The sequence below is a fragment of the Saccopteryx leptura genome, chromosome 3, assembly GCF_036850995.1.
Source record: "Saccopteryx leptura isolate mSacLep1 chromosome 3, mSacLep1_pri_phased_curated, whole genome shotgun sequence".
NCBI lineage: Eukaryota > Metazoa > Chordata > Mammalia > Chiroptera > Emballonuridae > Saccopteryx > Saccopteryx leptura.
Window position 1 is genome coordinate 30,243,774 of NC_089505.1, and position 26,832 is coordinate 30,270,605.

Genomic DNA, 26,832 nt, shown 5'->3' on the forward strand with positions numbered 1-26,832 from the left:
CAGCCATCAATTTATTTCATTCTTCTCGCATAAAGACTTTAAACGGTTTAATGATGGAAATGTCGAGAGGTTGCAACTGGTTGGTAAGACCCCTAAGAATTACAGCTAGATGAGTCTTCACTTCTTTTAAGGTTTTCTTTTTTTGTGTGGTTTTGCTAATATGTGCTCTAAACTGGTCAAGCACTAATAGGGCAGCAAGTGACGTCAGCACTTCACACAAAGCTCCAGCAGCTGTAGTGCAGCCTTCCACCACTGCAGTGTGCCTCTTAACTTCTGCCCTCAATGATACCAGATGAATGTACACACACAATGTCGCTCGCTTTCCCTCCTGTGCTGCATGCAACTGTGGAAACCAGAACCAGGAGATCACTCAGCAGATGCTGGGGTTCTGCACTCCGCTCTAGTCTAGAGGGTATGATTAAGCTCCTGCTGGCACTCATTCTACATATGTTTACCAGTGCTGAGCCCTGCAGCAACTTTAAAAAATGAACATTTGCTTCATGTGATGCATGGACATTTTCCCCTCCACTCTTTTGGGGAAAAAGTGTGTCTTATGGAGTGAAAAATACGGTATTTGTGTCTTTTTCAATTTCTTTCAGCAATGTTTTATAGTTTCAGTGTACAACATTTTATATCTTTTTGGTTAGATTTATTCCTGAGTATTTTATTCTTTTTGAAGCTATTGCAAATATAATTGACTTCTTAACTTCTTTTTCTGTATTGCTCATAGTGCATAGAAATGTAACAGATTTTTTAGTTGATTTGTATCCTGCAACTTTGCTGAATTTATTAGTTCTGAAAGTTTTTGTGGAACCTTTTTTTTTTTTTTTGTATTTTTTCTGAAGCTGGAAACGGGGAGAGACAGACAGATACCCGCATGTGCCCGACCAGGATCCACCTGGCACGCCCACCAGGGGGCGATGCTCTGCCCCTCCGGGGCATCGCTCTGCCTCGACCAGAGCCACTCTAGCGCTTGGGGCAGAGGCCAAGGAGCCATCCCCAGCGCCCGGGCCATCTTTGCTCCAATGGAGCCTCGGCTGCGGGAGGGGAAGAGAGAGACAGAGAGGAAGGAGGGGGTGGGGGTGGAGAAGCAAATGGGCACTTCTCTTATGTGCCCTGGCCGGGAATCAAACCCGGGTCCCCCTCACGCCAGGCCGACGCTCTACCGCTGAGTCAACCGACCAGGGGCAGTGTGGAACCTTTAGAACTTTATACATATATGATCATGTCATATGCAAACAAATAAATTTTATTTTTTCCTTTCTAATTTGGATGATGTTTATTTATTTATTTATAATTACCTAATTGTTTTGTCTAGGATTTTTAATGCTATGGTGAATAGAATTGGTGAGAGAAAGCATCTTCACTTTGTTTCTGATCTTAGAAGAAAAGCTTTCAATCTTATCATTGAGTGAAATATCAGCTGTGAATTTTTAATATAGGTTCTTCATTATATTAAGGCACATTTCTTCTATTCCTAATTTGTTGAGATTTTTTTTTTATCATAAAGGGGTGTTAAATATAAAATGCTTTTCCTGCATCCAATCAGTTGAGGTAATAATATTGTTTTTGTCCTTCATTCTGTTAATGTAAAAGTAATACATTGATTACTTTCCATATGTTGAGTCATTATTGCATTGCAGAAGTAAATCCCACTTGGTCAAAATGTTTTTAATTATTTTAATGTACTATTTATTACTGTTTGCTAGTATTTTGCTGAAGATTTTTACATCAAGATTCATTGGAGATATTAGTCTCTATTTCTTTTTTTCTTGTTGCATTTTTGCTGGCTTTGGTATCCAGGGTAATATTTGTCTCATAAAATAAGTTTGAAAGTATTCTCTTCTACTCAAGTTTTTGGAAGAGTTTGAGGATGTTCTTTAAATGTATGGTAGAATTCTCCAGTGAAGCCATCTGGGTTCAGGCTTTTCTTTGTTGAGAAGTTTTGGATTACTGATTCAATCCCCTTTCTAGTTATTGGTCTGTTGAAGAATAATTTTTAAAATGGACTTTTGGGAGACATAATTTAAATACAATAAAATCTATCCAAAGTTCAATTAATATCCCAACAGTAGTGTTCTAAGGGTGCACTATGTATTTTTGGAAACTGTTCTCAATATTAGGAGCATTTTCACTAAAAGACAATCAGAATAATGAATATAACTTAATTATGTGAATCACCAAGTAAGTTAGGCCATTAAATCAGGCTCATAATGGAGAGAATTGACCTTAGAAATTGAAAAAAAATTATACACAACACTTTCCAACTTTTATAAAGAATTGAGAACTAAAACAACACTAATATACTCATCATTTTAATTAAATAAATTTAAATTTGACAACCATTTGTCAAGTATTAACTATGTCTGAGGTATGACATTAGGTGTTGGCGATATCCAAGTACAAGAACTTGTCCTTATTTTAAAGAAACTTAAATGCAGAGTGTGGCACAAGCACGTAAACAATGAAAAAACCACTATAATGCAAGGGAAAATATTAACTGAAGAGGAAGTAGTGGGCAATGGTGTAAAAGAAGACTGCATGTGAGTGTGCATGTGCATGTGTAAGGAAATGAGACTTGGTCTCTAAGTGACATCTCTTTTAAGGACATTCTAATTAACGGACTTTTTAAAAATAGTTTATTTTTATTATTATAATTTTTTAAATTCAGTGAGAGGCACAGAGGCAGAGAGACAGACTTCAGCAGGCACCCTGACCAGGATCCACCCAGCAAGTCCCCTACCAGGTGATACTCTGCTCATCTGAAGCCTTGCTCCATTGTTCAGCAACAGAGTTATTTTTAGCACCTGAAGCGAGGCCATGGAGCCATCTTCAGCTCCCAGGGCCAACTTGTTTGAAAGAGCCATGGCTGCTGTAGGAGGGGAAGAGAGAGATAGTGAGAGAAGGGGAAAGGGATGGGTGGAGAAGCAGCTGGTTGCTTCTCCTGTGTACCCTCACCAGTAATCGAACTGAGGACATCCACATACCAGGTCGATGCTCACCACTGATCCAACTGTCCAGGGCCTCATCACAATATATTTTACCCCCCTTATTCTTTTCTACATCCCCCTACCTGCCTTTTCCTCTGGTAACCACCATACTACACCATACTATTGTCTGTCTATGAGATTTTTGTTGTTTGTCTTGTTTGTTCGCCTGTGGCTTTCAGTTTTTCTATCCCACATATAAGTGAAATATAGTTCTTGACTTTTCCCATCTGACTTATTTCTCTTAGATATGTTAAAGAAGACACTTTGCCAAAAAGAGAGTGGCTATCAGGTATGCATATACTTTATTGCTTCATTCTTTCTTAAATCACCTGCAAGGTTTTTTTTACTGTCCCTTCCCTCAATTTTCAGAATTGATCTCAGGCTAAACCAGAACATGTATTTGTTCACTAAAGAGTGGAAATCTAATTCTCTTAAAACTTTCAAATACTGATGGATTACCCAAGCCTCTTTGAGACCCCATCTTTCTCTACCACTTTGTCATATATTTACTTTCAACTTTTTTTCCCCACTTATTTGTCAAAGAAGAGAAAGTGGAGTGGGGATTCCTGCTTCTCATACATTGTTTCAAGAATAATTTCACTTGCCTTCCCACTTTCCAAAGCATTTTCATAAAAATGACAGAATATATATAAGTAATTTTACAATTCAGAATCACAGTTTGACTAAAGCGAGGGGGCTGAGTTTTTTCTTCTCAGTTTTGAAGTTAGTAGAGATTTTAGCCACTTGTCCTGACTATTATATCTTTGTGCCACTTTATAATAATAAACTGCCTCAACCTCTGTGAGAGTCCTAGACTGTTGTTTAGATTTGTAAGGTAATAAGTTCAGTGAAATCTTAGCTGAGGTCTTTATACTCAAACCACTCTGCTTCAATGTTTATACTTTATACTAAACATGTCTATAATATTATATGTTTTATACTTCTACATTTTTACAAGGTTTTAATGACAAGGCATGCCACATCTGTATGTCTGAAGGTGACACTTCCTTGCATGTAGGATAAGTTAGATTTTTTATGACATCTTCATGTATTTAATTAGTTCTGGCACATCAAAATTCATTCTACTTAATTGACTATGTCAATATTTGGAGACTGCGGGTCTCCAAAATAGTGATTCACATGCTAATATTTTTGTGATAACAACCTTTACAGCAAGAATAGAGAGATGCCCATTTCAGTTTATAAACCAAATAAATATTAACTACTAGAGGTGGGTAATGTTTCAAAGCATCATTGTTAGATTATTGGAAGGAAATATTACATATCACATAACTATCTTTTCTTTTATTCATTGAGGGGAGTGGAGGCAGACACAGACTTTTGCATGCACCCCGACTGGGATGTGCCCAGAATACCCACTAGGGGGCGATGCTCTGCCCATCTGGGTCATTGCTCCATTTGTCAGCAATGGAGCTCTTTTTAGCACCTGAGGCAGAGGTCATGGAGCCATCCTCAGTGCCCAGGGACAACTCCCTCCAATCAAGCGATGGCTACAGGAGGAGAAGAGAGAGAGCGAGAAAGAGAAGTAAGAGGGGGAGGGGTAAAGAAGAAGATGGGTGCTTCTTCTGTGTGCCCTGACTGGAAATGGAACCTGAGACATCCATAAGCCAGGCTGATAATCTACCACTAAGATAAGCGGCCAAGGCCATACATATTACATATTTATTTTAAATTTATAGTTCTCTGCATTGACATTGGCTCTCCTACTCTTTATCTCGTTCATATGTAAGTTGAGATTTCTTCAATATTTCCTGTATTTTTATGAACAAAAATTTCAGCTCATCTATAAGAATACATTTCTGTACTTTGCATATACAATCTATAAAAGAATGGAGAAAATTCCATTTGGGTGTATTCTCATAAATGAGTTCCTATTAAAGGAGTTTTGAGCTAATATGAAGAGTTTTCTATGGCACTGCCCCCCCCAGCTTCTCACAACTAGACCTTTTGTATTATTTTATAATGCAAAAGTGTTTAAGTTGGTGTATGTATTGAAGATTCAGCCACCTAGTCCAGCACTATCTTTGGTTTGCCTTTAAGATAAAAGCTATATGAAGTGGGCAACTCACCTCATGCTGCTTCCTTCTTCCTAGAGTTAACTTCCCCCCGGAATCTGGCCTGCAGTTTGCTTTTGTAAATAAAATTTTACTGTAGTACAACCATGCCCATTTGTTTACATATTGTCCATAACTTCTTTTGCACTACAATGGCAAAGTTGATTAAGCTGCTTTTGTACTATAATGGCAAAGTTTATTATTTACAATACCTATCATATTGCTATGAAAATTTAAAATACTTACTTTTGATCTCCTTGCAGAAAAAATTCTCTAACCTCTGTTCTAGAGTCCTTGACCAAACTAACTTCCCAGTCTGTCTTTACACCAGTGACAGTCACTGGGTACCATCATAACTCTGAGCCTAGGTCATATGTTACTGTGGCCCAGAGAAGAATTTAATTCTCACTTTAAATTGAGGTCTGCCTGCCACATCTTTGTCTCATGCTTCTGTATTGACCTATTCTTTGATGTAAACAAAGATTTCCTTTCCCTGAGGAGAATCTCACCTTCCCCTTGGAACATGCATGGTCCTGACAGAATAGTCACATACTTCCACATTAGAGCCTTCCCTCAGACTGGTGTATTTGAACTTGCACAGCACTGGTTTATCAATTTTCAGCCAACGTGAGGTTGCTCAAACTCCAGTCTAGTTTCTTTTCAGTCTCGTCAAAGGTTCAAAAATTCCTGAAGTTGCAGCTCACTCCGAGTCACCTTGTTATACATACAAAAGCGTACACTTACACTCACAAAGTCATACCTGTTTATCTTCACTCTACAGAAGCCTACTTTTTAAAATAAACTTGTTTACATATAAAGTTACATCAGTTATCTAGCTGTTCGTACAATGGGAGCCATGGCAGTGACTTTCAAGTAGGCTCAGATACTCTGTTAACTTCTTGGCAAGGGTGTTGGGTCTCTCAGGGCAAACAAGTTATTTTCCCATATATAGTAGGGCTGCAATCTGTGTTACTCTGTGTTTGTCATTGTACAATGTTGAACATTTCTCTGCAAAGAGTCTGGTAGCCATTTTCACTGACCAGCCTCACATGCTGCCACACACCGGGATTGTGGTCTGTCTTCTGCATGTTTCTCCTTTGTCATGCACCTGGTACTGATTCATGGGTCTCTTACGTTTGCATGGAATAGCTCAGTGCTAAAATAATTGTGTGCATCTTTAAGTAGAAGGAAACATTGTTTCACACATTCCTTGGATTCCTTTACCATCAGGGAGACTCTCCATCTTCTTAAATCTATTCTAATTTAGCAGAACCACTTTCACCCATTCACCTTTTATCCTTGGAAAACAGCAAAAGTATATTCATTAGAAACACTTTATTATTTTTTTTCTTTTGGTTCTAAGGGAGTATATAATTGGAAAAAGATATTTCTCAGTTCATGGCAGACTCTCATTCTGTGGGTTTCTATGTTATTTTTTTTTCTTTTTCCATAGACCAGCATTTGGTGTATGAAAATATTTTTGGATATATAAGTGTATTATTATCAAATACATATCATTTTTGTATGTATGTGTTTTATTTTATAATGGCAATTTGTTATAGATCATTTAAAAAAATAGTTCCAACACAATGTTTGTAAAGATCTAGTCATATACAATGTATACATTTAGTACTGTTTATAATTGCTGCATTTATAACACAGTGTGTATGAATCTACCATATTTACTTTCAGTTTCCTTAGCTATGAACACAGGATGTTCCAAACAAGATCTGAAAAAAACTTTTTTTCAGTTATTCAATTAGGTGCATATGTAAGAGTGAAATTCTTGGGTCATGAAATCAACAGATATTGTTCTCAAATAGAGTCTCACCAGCAAACAATTCATTAAATTTATTGTTTCCAAATTTCTTAATTTTATAATCTGTTGGAATAAAGTGGTATTTCATTATTATTTTGATTTATTTATTTCTGTTACCTAGTGAGACTAATAATCTCTATATGTTGAATATTTATGTTTTACCTTCTTTAAATTGCCAGTCCATGTCATGTGTTTATTTTTCTTTTGTATTTCTTGTTTTGTTCTTTTCTTTTGTCGGAATTTTTTGTATAATCTATATACAATCTAACTCCTTTTCAGTCATAGATATTTGCAATTATTTTCTGCTAATCTGTCATTCACATTTTAAAATCTTGTTCAATGGGTGTTATTTTGAATTGAAACACTTAATTACAGTGAATTTGATAAACATCTTTTTAAAGTTAATGTTTTTAGAGTCTTATTTAAAAATTTCTTCTATATACCAAGATTACAAAGATATTACCCATTTTTAGTAGCAAGTGAGCTTGACTCAAAGGAACTGCTGAGCTAAAGCCAGCTCGATATTACTCATTTTTAAAGCTTCATAGATTTATCTTTTACAGTAAAGTATTTAATCTATCTTGAATCCATCTTTGCAATATGGTATAAAATTAAAATTCACCTGTATTTCTCCAAATAGAAAACCGATTTTCCAATCTGTCACTTTTTTTCTCACTGATTTGTAGTGTAGCTTTTTAATACATGGAGAATTTTCATAAATACACAAGCCAATCGGGTGTATTCTGGTTTGTTCTACTGATCTGTTTATCACTTCCTGTACTGATTTCTTATTGTTTTCATCACATATCTTTCCAGTGCATCTTAATATCTCATAGGTTGAGTCGCTCCTATTTGCAATTCTTGCTCAAATTCACTCAGACCTTTTTGGACAGTTACTCTTACATAATTATTAGTATAGATATGTCAAATTATTCAAAATATTTATTTCAAATTTTGACTAGGATTGTACATAACGTGTAGGTTAATTTGAAGACAAATTAATTTATCTTTCCTGATTTAATTTATGCCATTCATGAACATAGTTATCTTTTCTTCATTTATTCAGATTTTTCTATGTCCTAAAATTGAACCTGTAAAAATTCTCCATGAAATTCTTGTGCATTTTTTTTTTAGTCATTCCTAAATCTTTTTTGTTTCTTTTTGTTACTATAGTGTGTGTTGTCTGCAGTAACTTGCTGTGTGTCAATTTGGCCAAATTGGAACTACAATTCCCCAAATTCCTTTCCCTGTATATTTCTAGGTTGGCTAGTGTTGGTCAAAAGAGGAATTTGTGTGAGATTTGGAAGACTAAAGTGAGGAGTAGCCCTTACTCTCTAAAAGCTACTGTGGTTAGATGAGGTGACAGACACAGAGGTGTTACTGGGTTCCAGCTTATTTTTAGTCTTGTGTGCTTCGAGTCCAGTACTTCTCAACTGCTGGCCCTGTGGACCAACAGCAGTCCCACCAATAGACTGACAGGTATTTGGCAGCTAATCTACAGAAGTGGTCACAACACAAAGACATAGGTTTTCATAGACTTCAGGAGCCTACCCTTCAAGACTGATATAGATGGTGGGACATGTTAAGCTTTCAGACAGGATATGTTGTGAGAGAAAGCAGAGAAAAAGATGGCTTCAAGGATTTAGCTTTCCTGAACAACAGGAAAAAATGTTGTCAATGTCACAGTAAAGGAAACTGTAAGAAAAGAAAGTTTGAATGGAGATTAAAGTCAGGATTTTGATTTTGGACGGGTTAAATTTGAGATTTCAAGTAGTCATTGAAAAGAAACAATGAGAGGATATAAGAGAGAGTATTGGCTAATGATGTAAACTTGGGAGTTATTAGCTTATATAGATGGTAATTAAGGACTTGAGATTGAAGGACGTTATCAAGAGCATAGTGTAGAGAAGAGAAAGGATTAAGGTCTGAGCTCTGGAGTACTAAAATATTAAGAAGTCCAGGTGATGAGGAGTACCCTGTACAAGTGATCAAGAACAGGTAAGTGAAACAGAAGGAAAAGTAGAAATCTGCAGTGTCCTGTAAGGTATGGTTCATTTAAACCAAATGCTCCTGATAGACTAAGTGAGTTTTGATTAACTAATTTATTAAATTATAAAGACTCATTTCTATAACATTATTATGTATGTATATATTCTTTGCATATTTTTCTCCATTTTTATCTAAGTCAAATTTTCTTACACTGATTTGAAATATGTACATTTATTTTTATTTTCATGGTTATTATAAGTTATGAAGGATCTTTTTTATAACCTTTATTAAGATATCATTTGTATAGAACAAAATGGATCCATTTTAATGCGCAATTTGATGAGTTTTGACAAATATGAACAATTGTGTGACCATCACCACAATCAAAATATTAAGCTGTTTCATCACCCCCAAAACTTGTGCTCCTTCTGCCCTGGCCAGTTGGCTCAGCAGTAGAGCGTCGGCCCAGCGTGTGGAAGTCCTGGGTTCAATTTCCGGTCAGGACACACAGGAGAAGCGCCCATCTGCTTCTCCACCCTTCCTCCTCTCCTTCCTCTCTGCCTCTTTCTTCCCCTCCTGCAGCCAGGGCTCCATTGGAGCAAAGTTGTCTCGGGTGCTGAGGACAGCTCCATGGCCTCTGCCTCAGGCACTAGAATGGCTCCTGCCAAGATGGAGGGCCACCCCAGATGGGCAAAGCATGGCCCTCTCGTGGGCATGTTGGGTGGATCCTGTTTGGGCACATGCGGGAGTCTTTCTGACTGCCTCCCTGCTTCTTCTATCTTCGAAAAAATACAAAAAACAAAACAAAACAAAAACAACTTGTGCTCCTTCCTATTCAATTCTGCCACTGCCCCTTCCTAGTTCCCCCACCCTTATCACATAACCCCTCCACCCTAGATAGTCACTTATCTGCTTTCTGATACCTTTGATTAGATTGATTTTGGTGGAAGGAGGTTAATATGAGTAACATAATAGAGTATGTAGCTTTTGTGCTAGGCTTTATTTCTTTTTTCTTTCCTTTTTCTTTTTTTGTGTGCATAGCTTAATGTTCCGGATATTTATCCATGTTGTCATATGTCTGAGAAGTTTTGTTTCTTTTTATTGTATTACCTTGTAACAACATCTCATGATTTGTTTCTCCATTCACCTGTGGATGAAAATTTGGGTTGTTTCTAGTTTCTGACATTTATGAGCAAAGGTGCTATAAACATTTGTCTACAAGTCTTTGTGTGCACATATATTTTTATTTCTCTTGGATAAGTACCTAAAGCACAGAGTCATATGATGAGTATAAGTTTTCCGAAACGGTTGTGCACTTTTTTATCTGCACCAGCAGTACATAAACATCTTGTTTGTTCCATATCTTTTGTCTGATTTTTGAGTTGTCTTCTTAATATATAAATAGTTATATAAAGAGTTCTTTTTTATTATATATATATTTATTTATTTTTAGTTGAGAGGAGGGGAGACAGTGAAGCAGATTCCTGCATGCGCCCTGACTGGGATCCACCCGGCAACCCCATCTGGGGTTTATGCTTGAGTACTGAGCTATTTTTTAGCACATGAGATTGATGTGCTTCAATGGAGCTATCCTCAGCATTCCAGGCCATGCTGGAATCAGTTGAGCCAGTATCTGTGGGAGTGGAAGAGGAAGAGAAGGAGTAGAGGAAAGGGGGTAAAGCAGATGGTCACTTCTCCTATGTGCCTTAACTGGGAATTGAACCCAAGACGTTTGTACGCTGGGCCAAAGTTCTATCCACTGAGCCACTAGCCAGGGATGTAAAGAATTCTTAATATATTCTAAATGTACATTATTTGTAGGTAGGGCTGATGGATAAAATACAGCACATCCAGTTAAATTTGACTTTTATATAAATAAGGAGTAATAATATTAATAATATGCATGCCTCAAATATTACATGGGACAAACCTACAGTAACAAAACTATTCATTGTTTATCTAAAAGTCAAGTTTAAGTGGGTGTATTTTATTTTTATTTGCAAAGTTAAGCAACTTTATTTAAATGATGTATGTATTCAAAATGTCTTCCATATCCTATAGCTTTTATTTAATTTTCTTAAAAGTGTCTTTCAAAGAACATTTTGTTCTTTTATATATCCAATTTAATAATATTTTTTAAAATTATAATTTGTATATTCTAGAAAAGATAAGGAAGTGACTCTTCCTTAGAGCTTCCAGAAAGAGTAAAGGCCTGTCAAAACCTTAATGTTGGTCTCATGAGAATTCTGACCTCCAGAATTGTCAGTTGATAAACTTGTATTTTTATTTTGATTTGTGATATTTATTATCTAAGTTTGTGGTACTTTGTTACAGCAGCAATAGGAACTTAATACATATAAACTATGTGGTAGTTTTCAGTAAGTTATAGTTTGGTCTCTTCTAAGTTTTCAAAGAGATGTTAATAACCATCTATCTCATAGGATAGTTTTGAGAATTAAGGGAAATAATAAAAGGAGTAAAAATGTAGCTCAAGTTCTGCTATGTAGTAAGTGTTCTGCAATATAGATCCCCCTTGCTCTCTTCACATGTTGAATACAGAATCATCATGGAGTTCTAATCAGGGTGAATGATATAACTGAACAATACCTTACACCAGCCACAGAGGGTGAGCAACCAGGGACTGCTGCAATGATCTTGGTCTGGGTTGATAATATCCTGCACTACAGTAATAACAATGGGACTAGAAAAAGAGAAAAAGTCTAAGAGATATTTCAGAGAAACTGGTGAAATACTGTATGTGGAGTACCAAGGAGAGGCAGAAGCCAAAGATAACAATAACTCTTAGCAAATATGTTCCTTCCAGAGTTAAATCTAAAATACTTGTTAAATCTTTAGGCTCTAAAAAGAGAGTATCCCTAGTGAAGCCCATTGTCATCTTTGATTCTGAGCAAATGTGTGAAGTCTCTATTGCTAGTGCTCTGGAATATTGTTCTCTAAATTTCTCCATTCTTCTCTGAGAAACTCTTGACTATGTCAATGGATATTAGCTATGGTCTAGAACAGCATTTTCCAAACATTAGTCCATGACCTATTAGGTGTCATGAAATCAACTTGGTGGTCTGAACACAGCATTTTTTAAAAATGTAATAAAACAGTATAGAAGAATAGAAAAAATATGTGTATGTGATGGTAGAAACAATTTTCTTAGTGTATATGTATTGGATTGCAATTCAAAATTTATTTATTGTGAGTCACTGTCAAAAATATTTTAAAACCTAATGTTAAAAGCATAAATCTTTTCATATGCTTTTCAAGCCAGGGAGGTTAGACTCCAGGGCAATTTTGATCATTCTACACTGCCAAAGGTTGATCTCAGGCTAGAAAAGAGGCAGAACTATTTTAATTTACTATTAATTAATGTTTAGAAGACAAATTCATTAAGATTATGTGTTTATGAAGTATGTCCTCAAATAACCTATTAGTTACTTTGTTTTCTTTCTTTTTTTTTTTTTTTTTTTGTATTTTTTTTTCTGAAGCTGGAAACGGGGAGAGACAGTCAGACAGACTCCCGCATGCGCCCGACCGGGATCCACCCGGCACGCCCACCAGGGGCCACGCTTTGCCCACCAGGGGGCGATGCTCTGCCCCTCTGGGCTGTCGCTCTGCCGCGACCAGAGCCACTCTAGCGCCTGGGGCAGAGGCCAAGGAGCCATCCCCAGCGCCCGGGCCATCTTTGCTCCAATGGAGCCTTGGCTGTGGGAGGGAAAGAGAGAGACAGAGAGGAAGGAGGGGGGGTGGAGGAGCAAATGGGCGCTTCTCCTATGTGCCCTGGCTGGGAATCGAACCCGGGTCCCCCGCACGCCAGGCTGACTCTCTACTGCTGAGCCAACCGGCCAGGGCTCTATTAGTTACTTTGTAAATAACCATTTATTTAATGCCCACTTGAGAGGTGTACACTATCATACATAATTTGGTTAGTTCATCTTTTATGTTGTTCCAAGGCTTTTCATTTTTAAATCACTATAATTCCCAAATTATATCAGTATAATTCTATCAGTATCCAACTTCAGACATGGTTTTATGATAGGTAAGCTAGATTTCCTTTATGATGAACTTTGGTAAAATTCTAGTAGGCAAAGTCACATAAGTTTTGGTGAGGCTTATAATTCATCAAACAGTAGACAATTTCTTTAGGTCATTAGAAATTAAGCCCCAAAGTAAGCACTTGGAGGTATAAATATCTTTCCATAGATCATTGGTTCTTACCTTATGGAAAGCTAGAAAGTTATTTAAAATCAACAACTTAGGATACTAATTAGAGTCACTTGAAAAATTGATGATAGCTTAGTGATTCTTTTATATATTGAGACAAAATAATATAAAATTAAAATTAAAATGAGTAGTTGATTAGATGTTATTTGAATAAGGATTGGAATACTTTAGGGACTCTCACAAAATGATTGATGAAGTGTTCAATTCAGTTTTCAAAGCAGCAAGTCTTTATAAGATAAAATAAGACCTCAATTTTGAAATTAGTCACTATATATTCAAACCAACTACAGACAATCTTGACAGTAAAAAATGCTAAGTGATTCCCTGATCAAATTTTATTTACTTTATATTCATATCTTAAATTGGATGCAGGAGACAATTTGTTACTTTATAAATTGCCTCTCTCTTTATCCTAAGGAGACTTTTCTTATAAAAGACATTGGATAAATTCTTGGTTATATATGTTGTGAAATTTTTCTCATTTTATGTGTACTTAGTGTTACTTGTCTCTAACTTTTTAGTTTTGAACACATTTCAAAACAAATCAATAGACACTTTGGGACATTGGTTATTTTGGGCTAATGTTGGGTAAATGAATATTCTAGAAGATTCTGACATTGTGCCAAATGTCTTTAAGTCAGTCTAAGTTATAGAGTCGTGTTTTTTATGAAACTTTGAGATTTGCCAAGAGATCCTTTTTTTTTTTTGTTACTCATTACTATATTCAAAGGACTTGTCTATAGAGAGGTTGACAGAGGGCAGTCAAATCTTTTGCACTGCATAAATTATATTATTAGGTGTCTTAATATGAATTGACTTGTTCTCAAGACCTAAAAACTAAACACAGCTGAGAGCTTAATCCCATGATAAATGAAAGTTCTGTGCAAAGATCATAGACAGCATGTAGTAAATGGAATTTCTGAAAACCACACTGTCCTCTAATATACACCTGATGAATGGTCACCTAAAGCTTTAATTTGCAAAAACCTAAAAAAAAGGATTTAAGGCCGCTTCTTCAGGATAGCAAGAATCAAAGAAAAAATGTAACATGTACATTAGAAGCAGAAAAGATTAATGCATTCAATTTAGTGTTCAGTGCAAAGAAATTCTGGGGGATAGGGATAAATAATGAAACTAGATTTAAATTAATGCATTTAGCTATTCTTCCTGAGATGCCTGTTGAAACAACTTTTGTATTATTGAGATAGTTTATTCAATGCTGCACTTATGGTAAGACCAAATTGCTGTGGATTAAATATGGAGAAGTCTTACTGTAGTGCTCTATCAGGTTCTCTTCCCCCAAAAGCATTCTTGCAATTTTGTTTTTAAAATAACATCATTATTACACAATCTTATAAACAATAAGAAATTGTGTTATTCAACTAGTATAAGTAAGAGTTATATTTTTTAATTTTAAAGAATTAAAATTAAAATCAATTACTTGTTAAAAGAATTTATATCAGATCAGTTATGTAGTTGAACTGGTTCTGCTTTAGAGTGGCAAGAGGATCTCTATTTTTCTCTCTTTTCTCTCTTGACCCTACCTCCAGGCCAGCCCTAGGTGGGGAAGTATATAGTAATGGCAGTAAGTATGTGAACCCCTAACAGAAAATTTTTCTCTAGAAAAAAGAAACTGAGAAAAAACTCCCCTGTTCTGATTCTAAAATTGGAAAAGGAAAGAAACTAGAATGCCCAAAACAATTTTGAAAAAGAAAGAAAAAGAATGAGATAACATAATTCTTAATTTTAAAATTTAATGTTAAGCAACAGTAAGCAAGGCACTATGGTATTTTTTTTTAATTCTCCAAATGATTTATTTATTTTGAAAAATTGGCCAAGGCATGACATCAGAATTTTTGCTGATTCCTCGTGATATATTTTCTTGTGCCCATTTAATTCATACAGTGCTATAAGGGGCAGAATGATGTTGGACCAAAAATAGACTATTTTCTGGTAGCTCAGCTGTATACACGTAAGGGTATGTGGAAACTACACAAATTAGTAAGGTCAGTATTTTAAGCTGAACATAGAAAGAGCTGCTTTTGCTCTGTGCGCTAATCATTTCTGTTCTATACCCTGATCTCTCAAGGCATTGTGGTATTTGTAGAAGGACATATACACATCACTCAATAAATGATAAAACCAAAAGTTTCAAAATGGTATAGCATCAATTTTATATGGTTTGATCTAATATACTAAATATCAATTTAGCCAAATATTGTGATATCACTGTATTGAAAGAATGAGGGAAAGAAAAATATCTGTGTGCAGGTGGTGAAGTTAAAGAGTTTGTTATTTATAAATGTGGATATATACAACAGAAAGAATCGTTAAAAGTGGTTGTTACTGTGGAGTAGGATTCCGGGGAAGGGAGAAAAGCAAGAACTGTTGTTTGATAAAGTATTACATGTATGATTTAGGGCATAGTTATATGTAATTGTTCTCTAATACAGAATATCAAATAAGTGGGAATTTAAAGAGTGGGAACCACTTTGTACTACAGAAAAACTAGCTCTATCTAGAGTTCTTAACCTGGAGGTCAAGGTGGGTCTGGTAGGTTCAGGGGAGAGTTAAGGAAATGAGCTGTCTAGAGCAGGGAATTATGGTTCAGGAGCAGTAGAACAAGTAATTTGGTCAATCATGAATTCCAGGTTGGTTTGAACTTAGAAGTCTGGAGGTCTTGAGCACAAGTGAAAAGTAACGGACTCTACCTATGTGACCTGAGATAAATCTCTTATTCTCCCAGATCTCAATTTCATAACTGTATAAACAATGATCTTTAAGGGTCACTTCTGATTCTATGATAAAACTGAAGTTCCAGGATGATTCTTCTGTGGCAATGGAATGGGAGAGACACGAGAAGGCAGTCTACTTTGCAGGCATTATCATTGTGTTGGAGGGCCAACAGAAAAGAGCTGGTATTAATTTTGTGGAAGAAATGAAAGGGCAATAACATGGAAGGGGAAGATTCTTAAACTCATTGATCTCAGGACTCCTTTAAAACATTTGTTTTTAATTATTGGAAATCCCAAAGAGCTGTTTTAAAACTTGAGTTTTACTGATCAAGGCTTACTATTATTAGAACAAAGCACAAATGTACACAATCCCACACAATTCTGCATTCCATTTCGTAGGGCCCTTGGGCACCCCTTGTGGTCCATCCATAGATTACATGTTTAAAACCTTTAATAATAACAAAGTTTGAAGTTAGAATAAATGTGCAAGGCAAATCTGATTTTGCCAGGATAATTTGAATTTTTTCTAAAAAACAAACTACACACTTGGCTTGATGTTGCCACGCCAAAAAAACTTTGTGGTTTAAATCATGTTGCTGCACTAGATGACCTTTAAAATCTCTTCAAACTCAAGAGCGTATTATTCTATGATTCATCCTTATTGGCTAGTTAGACCATCCTGACTTCATTTCCATGTTACACCACCCTTACTTCACTACAGCGATGTCCAATTGGTCTCATGTTCATTCCCTAGAAACCAGTCATAAATTTGTCTTCCAATTTTCTTTAGTTAATTTAGAAAATGTCTGGTGAATTAAAAAGTCAATTTCCAGAGACTAAAGAGCAATAGCAAATAGTTTATTTATTACACACATACATACTTCTATAATAAGGAATAAGAGAGGAAGGTGGGGATTTTTTTGGTTAAAGTATTGCATTTTTATAATTCAGAATCTTTATTAGCTAGTAAATTTTATTTTTTCCTATACCACTTTCCAATAGAAAAAGAATTTCCATTAAAAAATTCTTTATTTACACTTGGTACATGCCAATTGAGCGAGGTCTTTTCTGCTTGGGAACGGCTACCATGCCATGAATCAGCATGCATAGATATTTTCAGGGATGCCAACAGCAAATTGTGACCTTAAATGCATCATGCATTCTCCAGGAGTTTAGAAAGAATTTGGAGGCAGATAACTCACCAAATTCAAATGAGTGTTTATGTAACACAAAATATCCAGCTGATCACTAGGAAATGCAGTCTTAAAAGTGGATTTCCAAATATAGAAATGCTTGAAATTGGAAAAGAAAAAGTTTAGGCTTTATTATAAAATTTCAAGGTTTATTATAGAGACAGAATCCAAATCTCTGAGGAGCGTAAAAAGTGGAATTTGTGGGCTTGCTCAAAAGATAAATAAATTTATATAAATGAATAACAAGTCTGATTCTCTGCCTAAACTTTTGCCAAATGAGATTTGGTTTAAGCACAAACTTTAACCAACTAACTTTTGTGTTATTACGTTTCTAATTGTCATCAGCCTTTTGGCCTAACTTAAAATTCTCACCATGTTAAATTTCTGGCAAAATACTACTTTGCACCCTACACTGGAATGCTAGCCTTCTCTCATTAACACAGAGTAGGTCAGGATTTTGTGAGTCAATGTCTTGTTTCTGAAGCTAACACTTTACTTAATTATCAGTAAGAAGAGAGTCAGAGTTTACCTATATCCTTGAATCTCCCCGTTTATACACACGGAACCTCCTTTTTCCCAAAAGACAAGCCTGAGTGTTTTCAGTAGCAGGAACAGGCTTAGAAACATCTCTCACAGGGCTACCATCAACACCTGAGCAGTGGGGATGTTCAGGAGAGACTTTACCTTCCTTATGTCTTTTCTATCACCAGTGTCAGATGAGGGTGCCACAGAAATGCCGTCTGTCTTCTACAGACAGGGAACCCTAGTTTGGTACATGAGAGGAGTAAGCCAGCATTCTCTCTGACCCAGTCATTTGTACTTTCTTCTCTGAAGGCTGTTGCTGCCTCCATTCCTAAGCAATGGTTGTCTTGACAGATAAGAAGAAAACATATTAAAAGAAACAGGAGTGATGCTTGGTAGCTAGGAACATCTTTTTCAACCTGAATGACATTAATTAGCTCATCCTCTCAGATTACAGAAAAATCCTCTCGCACAAAACAAGTCTTCTGAGAAATCACATAGACCAAATGTTGAGAGAATGTGGATCAATGCAAACTCATAGGTTGCTGTAAAGTAGCACAATGGCTTGGGAAAAACAATTTGGCGCTATCATGTGAGGTGAAGCATGCAAGCAATAGTAATTCCATTCTAAGTGAGTCTTGCTAGATGATGTATGGTACAAGTGCTCCAGAAGCCACGGGCAGGACTGTTCAGAACAACTCTGTTCAGGCTTCTAGAAAACCGGAAACAACCCAAATGTCAACAGAAATGGAGGCACTCTTGTTTAGTCATCATACAAAGACCTCATCAACAGCAGGAAAAGTCAGTGATCTCTACTCCACAGAACAGCATCGATGAACCTCAGAAATATACTATAATGCTAAAAAGAAATACAGTGTTAAGTGAGAAAAAGAGCATGTTCCAGAAAACTGTAGACAGTATAATATCATTTTTATATACCTCAGACAGTGAACACTGTGTTATTTAAGAATATAGATGTGTGTGATAGAGTCATTTTAAAAAGCAAGGAAACAATGAGCATAACATTCTGGATGCTGGTTCACTTGAGGCACGGTGGAGCAGGCAGTGGTGGAGGACTAGAAGGAGCCCGTAAGTAGAGGCCTATTGTTGGTGATGGTGCAATTCTTGGATTCCAGATGCTTTATAAATTACAAAGAGATAAAGGAGAAAGAAAGAACTGAAAGGATATTCCTTTTTTTTTTTCATTTCTTTCTGCTCATAACTTAAGATAAATAAATGAATGACTGAATAAATAAATAAATGACTGAATAAATATATAAATAAATAGTCAAGACACCCAGAGAAACTGATTGTTAGAGAAAGTGTGGTTGTGCCACTTGCTCCTCTTGCTTTTTTTTTCTTAACTCAGTGTTTTCCTCATGAAAAGGGTCCATGGTCAAGTTCACAATCAACTCCAAGCATGAAGCCCGCATCCAAAGGCACATGGGATGCTTTTGGCCACAGTGAACTGCCCCCCCCAGAGAAGCCACTCATTCTGTGTGCTTGTTGAGTCTCAGCAAGATAAGCTCTTCAAGGCAGAACATTTCCAGCTGTTGTGGTCAGGCAGCAGCAGGTTCATATCTGAGGACAGCAGGGCCATGTGGCATACCGCAGTCAGGCAGAGTCGGGGAGGAAGCATGTGGTCTCCCTACACAGTAGCCAGGTCCAATAGACAGCAATTAGCACCAGGAGAATGAAGAAGAATGGGACATATACATAACCTTCATAAAAATGTCACAGGGGAAACGACTCACAAACCATATGGACCCACGCTGGGACTCTCCCAGCGATAGCCTTTTATATTACAGTAGGCCAGGTGATGGCTTTTAAAAAGAGATGTCTTTTCACTGTTGTGTCTTTTGGGTCAGAAAGAGGCTGCTCATGTGATGTTGGATGAAACGTGATAAGCACTTTAATCTTAACATTTTGGGGCTTTTTTTTTTTTTTTGCTCCTAATTTCTGGGTGAGTTGTCTCATCTGTCTATGTTGACAGTTAATAAACTGTCCTGTAATATTTTTTCTTTCACTTTTTACAGTGGTATTCTAACCGAAAAATATTTCAGAAATTTTCTCACTCATTTTCAAAAGACCAATTCTAAGTGTTCTTCATTCTTAGCAAAGAAACAAGTTCTGTCTGGCTGATTTAAGCAGAAAAATACTTATTCAAAAGGATTTGGGGTCATTAGCAGGACCCGAGATGGCTGGAGAGTCAGTTCCAGGAAACAGGCAGGCACTAGGAAAAGACTGAGTAAAACCACTGCCAAGCTCCAGCCGCTGCAGCGGTCCAGACTGACACTGCTCGTGACCACAAGATCACAGGGTGGTGGACACACTAGCTTGCTGCTGTCCCGCCTGCCTTCTCCAGGGGCCACACCACCATATCAGAAAGAAAAGATATTTTGACTCCACTTTCAGACATCAACTTCTGATTCAAAGTCCAGAGATCATCATTCAGTTAATATGCTGAACACCCAAAAAATGTGCCTGATGCCACAGTAGGTGTTAGGGATATAGCACTGAGGGAACAAACAAATGCTTCTGTATTTTTAGGACTTATGTTCTTTTGGGGTTGGAAGAGAATGTGGCACCAGGAGACAGACCACAAATAATGGATAAAGATATAAGTGAGGTAAAATCATTGTAGGTGATAAGTGCTTTAGGAAAAGAGAACAGAGTAAGGGAAATAAGAGGGCTGGGATGGGGAAGGGGCTTGCAGGTAGAATTTTTTTTTAAAAAAGAAGTGGTCTGGGGAAGAGGGACATTCCAAGAAAGGTTGCAGAAGCGTAAGGATGGGCGACGTTGTCGTGGCCACTGTGGAGCATATGCTCTGGCACATGGACCACAAGTTTCTGAGGCACACACACAATGAAATGGTTTGCCAGATTGGAGAGGGTGGGAGAGGGGACAAATAGAGGTGTTCTGAGCCTTATGAGGAATAAAAGCAGGAGGTAAGGGTTAACTGGGAGCCCAGGGCATTTTGTGGTGGTTGATGTAAACAGGAATACGGAGCTAAAGGAAAGCACTTCCCAGGAGAACTCAAGGCAGAGAGTTTGTGTTAGGGGGATGGGAGGGGGTGGGTACCTGCAGCTCCTTATCAGTACAGACAAGGAAGTTTGGAGTAGCTTGTCTTAGTCTCAGGTTGTAAGTCCTTCTGGGCCATTGAATCTGATGATAGAAGGCCAGGGGGAAGAGGTGGTCATCAGCCACCTTATAGGGGAAAATGGTGGCTTATGCTAGGTGTTTAGGTTCTGCACTCATATTCATTAATGAGGTTGCTATTGGCATAATGTTTGTGTCCCCCCAATATACATGTGTTAAATCCTAATGCCCAATGTGACAGTATTTACAGGTGAGGACTTTGGTAAGTGACTAGGTCATGAAGGTGGGGCCCCCATGAATGGGATCAGTTCCCTTATAAAAGAGACCCCAGAGAAATGACTCTGTATGAACCAAGAAATGAACTCTTAAAAAAACACTAAATTTATGGGTGCCTTGATCTTGGACTTCCCAACTTCCAGAACTTTGAGAAATACAAGTTTGCTCTTTTTAAGCCACTATGTTTATAGTATTTGGTTGTAGCACCCTGCACAGACTCAAAGAGCAATGTCTTGACTCTTGATGATGGGGAAGGCAGTCTGGAACATCTTCATGGCATCGTCTGCCCAACTGAACCTAGGTCAGGTGCCTGACCTATTCTCAAATAGGGCTGGCAAGTAGAATAAGTGACCTATATGCTGGGCCATCTGTCCTGTGGTTCCAAACATCTGGATTTGCTGACTGCACACTCTTGGTGCTGTTTAACAGGTTCCTCTGTCCTCTGCATTTCCTGCAAATTGGAAATGTTTTTTTGGCTTGTTTGTTTTGTTTTATCAGGAGGCACACGATGTCTGGTTATCTCTTTTGGGGAGATATTAGCTGTTATTATTGACGCTAAATACCTAGCTCAGTTAATTTATGTGTTGGAAAATGATAATTTTTAAAATTCTAAAAATCTTTTTTATATATTAATTTTAAACTATTTTTAAGTAAACTTTATGTTTTAGAACAGTGTTAAATTTACAGAAAAATTGAACAGAGAGTACATAGTGTTTACATATACCCCTTACCCTAGTTTCCTCTAGAATTATCTTGCATCGATATATAATTGTACATTTATAATTAGTGTGTATGGTACATTATTATGATTAATGAACTAATATTGATACATTATCATTTGAATCCATCTATTACTCAGAGTTCCTGAGTTTATATACAATGTCTTGTTCCAGGATTCTATCTAGAATACTTCGGTACATTGAGTCATCATGTCTCTGTAAGCTCCTCTTAGTGTGACAATTTCTCACTTTCCCTGTTTTTGGTGACTTTGACAGTTTTGAAGAACATTGGTCAGATATTTTGTAGAATGTCTCTGAATAAGGATGGGTCAAATTATTTTCCAAGATGAAACTGAGGTTATATATTTGGGGGAGGAGATCAAATTTTCTTGCTGTCTGCAGAGTTTGGGGGGGAGGCTTTTCTCATCTTCACCATGAGAACAGAGTGGTTTCTGAAGGTAAGATCTATGAGAGTGTGGGGTCTTTGTAAGATTGTGGCTCCCTGGAGTTCCTCAGTCTCAAGTTAGACCACACTCAGCCTTCAGTGTTTTGTGAAAATTAACTTTGAAAAATTGGTTTTTACCATTTTTTTAAGCGGGAGGACTGAAGATAGTGAGACAGACTCTTGCATGAACCCCAACCAGGATCTACCTGGCAACCCCGGTATGGGATCGATGCTCAATCAACCGAGCTATCCTCAGTACCTGAGGCTGACGGTCAAACCAACTGAGTTATTTTTAGTGCCTGAGGCTGATGCTCGAACGCATCGAGCCAATGGCTGCAAGAGGGGAAGAGAGAAAGAAAGGAAAGAGGGAGAGAAGCAATGTTCACTCTTCATGTGTGTCCCGAAAAGGGTTCAAACCTGGGACATCCGCATGCCAGGCCAGTGCTCTATCTACTGAGTCAACTGGCCAGAGCTCTACCATATTGTACCTCCAGCGACTTCTGCTTCAGGTGAACAGAGCTTGGCTGATGCTCTGGATATAATAACTATGTCTTAGATATTGTAAATGATGTTGCAGTGAATATTGGAGTGCATATATCTTTGTGAGTTAGTGGTTTTGTTTTCTTTGGATAAATACCCAGAGTGGAATTGCTGGATCATATGGCAGTTTTGTTCTTAATTTTTTGAGAAGCCTCCATAATGTTTGCCAAAGTGGCTGCACCAATTTACATTTCTACCAAAAAATACATAAGGATCCTTTTTCTTCACATTCTTATCAATACCTGCTATTTATTTATATTTTTTGATAATAGCCATTCTGAAAGGTTTGAGGTGAACTTTCACTTCTTATGTGAACTCCTGGGTCCAGAGCTAGAGAAGTTCAGCTGCCTAAGAGAAAGGGGATCCTAGACTACTGAGAATGCTGTGAGGGTCTGGTGGTCTATGTGAACTCAGTCCAGTCCTCAGAGAAGCCTCAAGAAATTGTTTTCATAGTTGCCTTACATGAAAAACTGAATCTGTAGCCAAACTAAATTCTATGCTCACCTTATCAACATTATAAAAGTTTCTCCTGTATTTGACAAGCATAATAGCAATAAATCAGTTTTAGTGTTTTAACATTAAAACCTTGTCTCCTTTTTTTTTGTTGGCTCTGAAAGTGATAACACATCATTTATAATGCACCCTGAACCAAGAATGCCCTCTTATAAAAGTCCTCAGTTTGTTTTTCCTCCATAGAACAATATCCCTATAAACTGCAGGTTATCCATGGGCAAAGCATGGACATTGTCTTTGATGGTTTTTAATTCTACTAAGTAACAAAGTAATTTTGGTCCAAATGTAAGAGAAAATTTTATACTCTTCTTTTATTTATGTATGTGTAATTAAAGAAAGATCTAAGTATTAATTTAAGAAATAGTTAATTTTAAATGATAATGGAGATGAGTGTTTAGGTACCAATAATTCCCAAATCTATCTTGAATATGTCAGCATTTGATAAGAAGAAAAATGATGCTATTAATAATTCTGCTTTATTGTTACTAAAATGTGTTTCAAATCACAGCAGTGTGCCTGGGTTTAATTTAAATCAGTGAAAGAGAAAGATAGCGCCTTAAAACTAATTACAAAATCCACTTGACTCTATAATCTCTGTACCCCACAGTTGGGCCAGCCCTTGAAAGCAAAATTAGGAAGACATCTCTCTGTTCCCTTTCTATAGACCCTCGACCCACCTGGAAAAGATTTTAAGACCAAATCTAAACGATTTAGTATAGCAACTCAATTCCAAAAAAATTTCTTTACTTCAACCAAACTTAATGTGAAAAGGTCTGTTGTTTTTGTTTTATTCACAAAAATGTTAATCAAATTTTCCACTTGAAAATTCAACTGATAATTAAAAATGGTAGATCTACTAAAATAAGGCTGAGACATTTTTAGATGAAAGAAAACATGTTTTGAAAAAATAAGAGGATAAGAAACATGGAAAATTACGTAATTATATAAAAAATGGTTCCTTTCATATGTAATTGTTGCAAAAATTAAAAGTGAACTTTGAATCCTAAGTCAACTGTATAACCCAGGATATATAAACTGGTTATATTTTCTAGGTGAAAAATCAAAATAATAATTACTATATCAGTTCTATGCATAAAGGGTAATCCAAAATATATATCAAAACTCTCCAAGAAATCTATACTATGTGGTACTTAAAAAGAAAATTTATACACCATTAATAACTTTAAAAATACTTAGAAAATACAAATATTAAAATAAAAGGTTTCTAGGACTATATATCAATTTTTATAATAAAATGTCCCAATGACTGTGGATTTGTCAAATTTTTAAGACTCTGTCAATTATTGATTTAGACATTTTGAGGCTCTATGAATTGCTATATATATCTAGATTAGACTTTTTACCATTTTGAAACATTCTCTTATCTCTAATATCTCTAAGGCTTTCTTGTAGAAAGCCCTCTTTTTCTTATATGAATACTGTTCTGTAAATTTTTTTGGTTAATATTTGCATTGTCTTTTCCCATTATCTTACATTTAAGATGCATTTTTGTATGTTAAAGGCCTAACTTTTTAAAAAATCCAATTTGACATTGTTTTTAATCACAATATTCAGAGTGCCTACATTTAATTAACTAGGTAATAAACCTAGGTTTAAATGATTATTTTACTACTTATTTTCTATTTTTTCTTTTGTTCCTTCTTGTCTTCTTTTAGATTAAACAAGTATTTTTTTTATTATTTCATACTTACTTATTATTGCTGTCATTCATTAGTTTAATATAAACTATTACTTATACCATTTCCCAACAATACATATTCTCTTTTCCCATCTTTTGTAATGTATTTTACTTCTTCAAATATTTTAAACAATACAATGTATTAGACAATATATTAAGCATTCATTCAGTTGTATTTATATATTTGTTTTTCTTGGTGTTATTTTTTCTGTCTTAAATTTTTATGCAGACTAACATATTTTTTACCTAAATAACAATAATTTTAAAGTTAAAAAAATTAAAAGTGTGTAGCTGATCAACTCAGTTTTTATATATCTTTAAATATATTTATTTTATCATAAATTTTGATAAGTATTTTTGCTATGTGTAGAAATCAGGATTGGCAGTTATTTTTTCTCAGCATTTTAAAAAAGTCATGCCATTTCTCCTAGTTTCTAATATTTGTGTTGAGCAGTTAGCCGTTAGTCTTTTTCTTGTTTTTTTTTTCTTTTTCTTTTCTGAAGCTGGAAACGGGGAGAGACAGTCAGACTCCCGCATGCGCCCGACCGGGATCCACCCGGCACGCCCACCAGGGGGCGACGCTCTGCCCACCAGGGGGCGATGCTCTGCCCCTCTGGGGCGTCGCTCTGCCGCGACCAGAGCCACTCTAGCGCCTGGGGCAGAGGCCAAGGAGCCATCCCCAGCGCCCGGGCCATCTTTTGCTCCAATGGAGCTTTGGCTGCGGGAGGGGAAGAGAGAGACAGAGAGGAAGGACTGGGGGGGGGGGGGGGGGGGGGGGAGAAGCAAATGGGCGCTTCTCCTATGTGCCCTGGCCGGGAATCGAACCCGGGTCCCCCGCACGCCAGGCCGACGCTCTACCGCTGAGCCAACAGGCCAGGGCCTTTTTTTTGTTTTTTTGAAAATAGCATATTTCCTCTCTGGATACATTTAGTATTTTCTCATCTGTATCTGTATTACTAAATTGTTGGTGTTAATAGTTTTATTGTGATGTGTATTTATATATATTTGTTTTGTATTATCTCTTTTTGATTAATAAAACTGCTTGAGTGTGTGACTTGATTTTACTACAAATTCATAAAAACTCTTAGTCATATTCCTTCAAATATTGTTTCAGCCCCACTTCATACCTTCTCTCCTTTTAGACACATTAGACCTTTTTACATACTAGATATTCTCATCATCTTCAATGTTTCTTTAATATATTCTGTATTTTCCACCTTTTTTATTACTATACTTCATTCAAGCTATTTTCTGCCCATTTATCTTTCAGTTCATCGGTTCTCTCTTTAGTAATGTCTACTCTTCTGCTAATCAATCCATTGAATTCTCAATTTAATTTTTATATTTTTTAAACTAGAATTTTTATTTGATTCTTCTCTGTTGATTCTCATTCTCCACTAAAAGTCTCTATTTTGTTGTGTATTTTTCTTGAATGTATTAACCACTATTCTTCTAAACTCAGAGTCTGATAGCTCTACTAATTGACTTTCCTATGGATATTTTTTTCTACTTTTTTTTAAGTCTTTGATTCTTTTTTTGGTATAACTGATCATTTTTAATAGATATCAATCATTATACATAAAAAAAGTTTAAGGATAATTTGAGGCTCATGATAATGTTAATTTCCTAGAGGGAAAACTAACTTCTGCTACTAACAGACAGACAGATAATTAGAATGGAAATAAATCATCTTAATCTGCCATAGGTTGAACTAAATCCAGTTATTTTTCAGTAGTAGTGAGAGATAGTCTATTTCTAAATAGCTTTCTGAAGGTCTCAACTTTCCTGAGTATTTAATCAGGATATTCTAAGATGAGGCCTGACCTTTAGTTTTTGTCTCCACGACCCTGCAACTATTGCAAACTTTGAAGATCCAAATTCTTTAGTTACCTATTTTTTATTTGCCTTTTATTCTTTTGGCTAAAAGTGACAGATTGGCAAATATTTCAACAGGGCAGGCAACAATGAATGTTGGACTTAAGTCT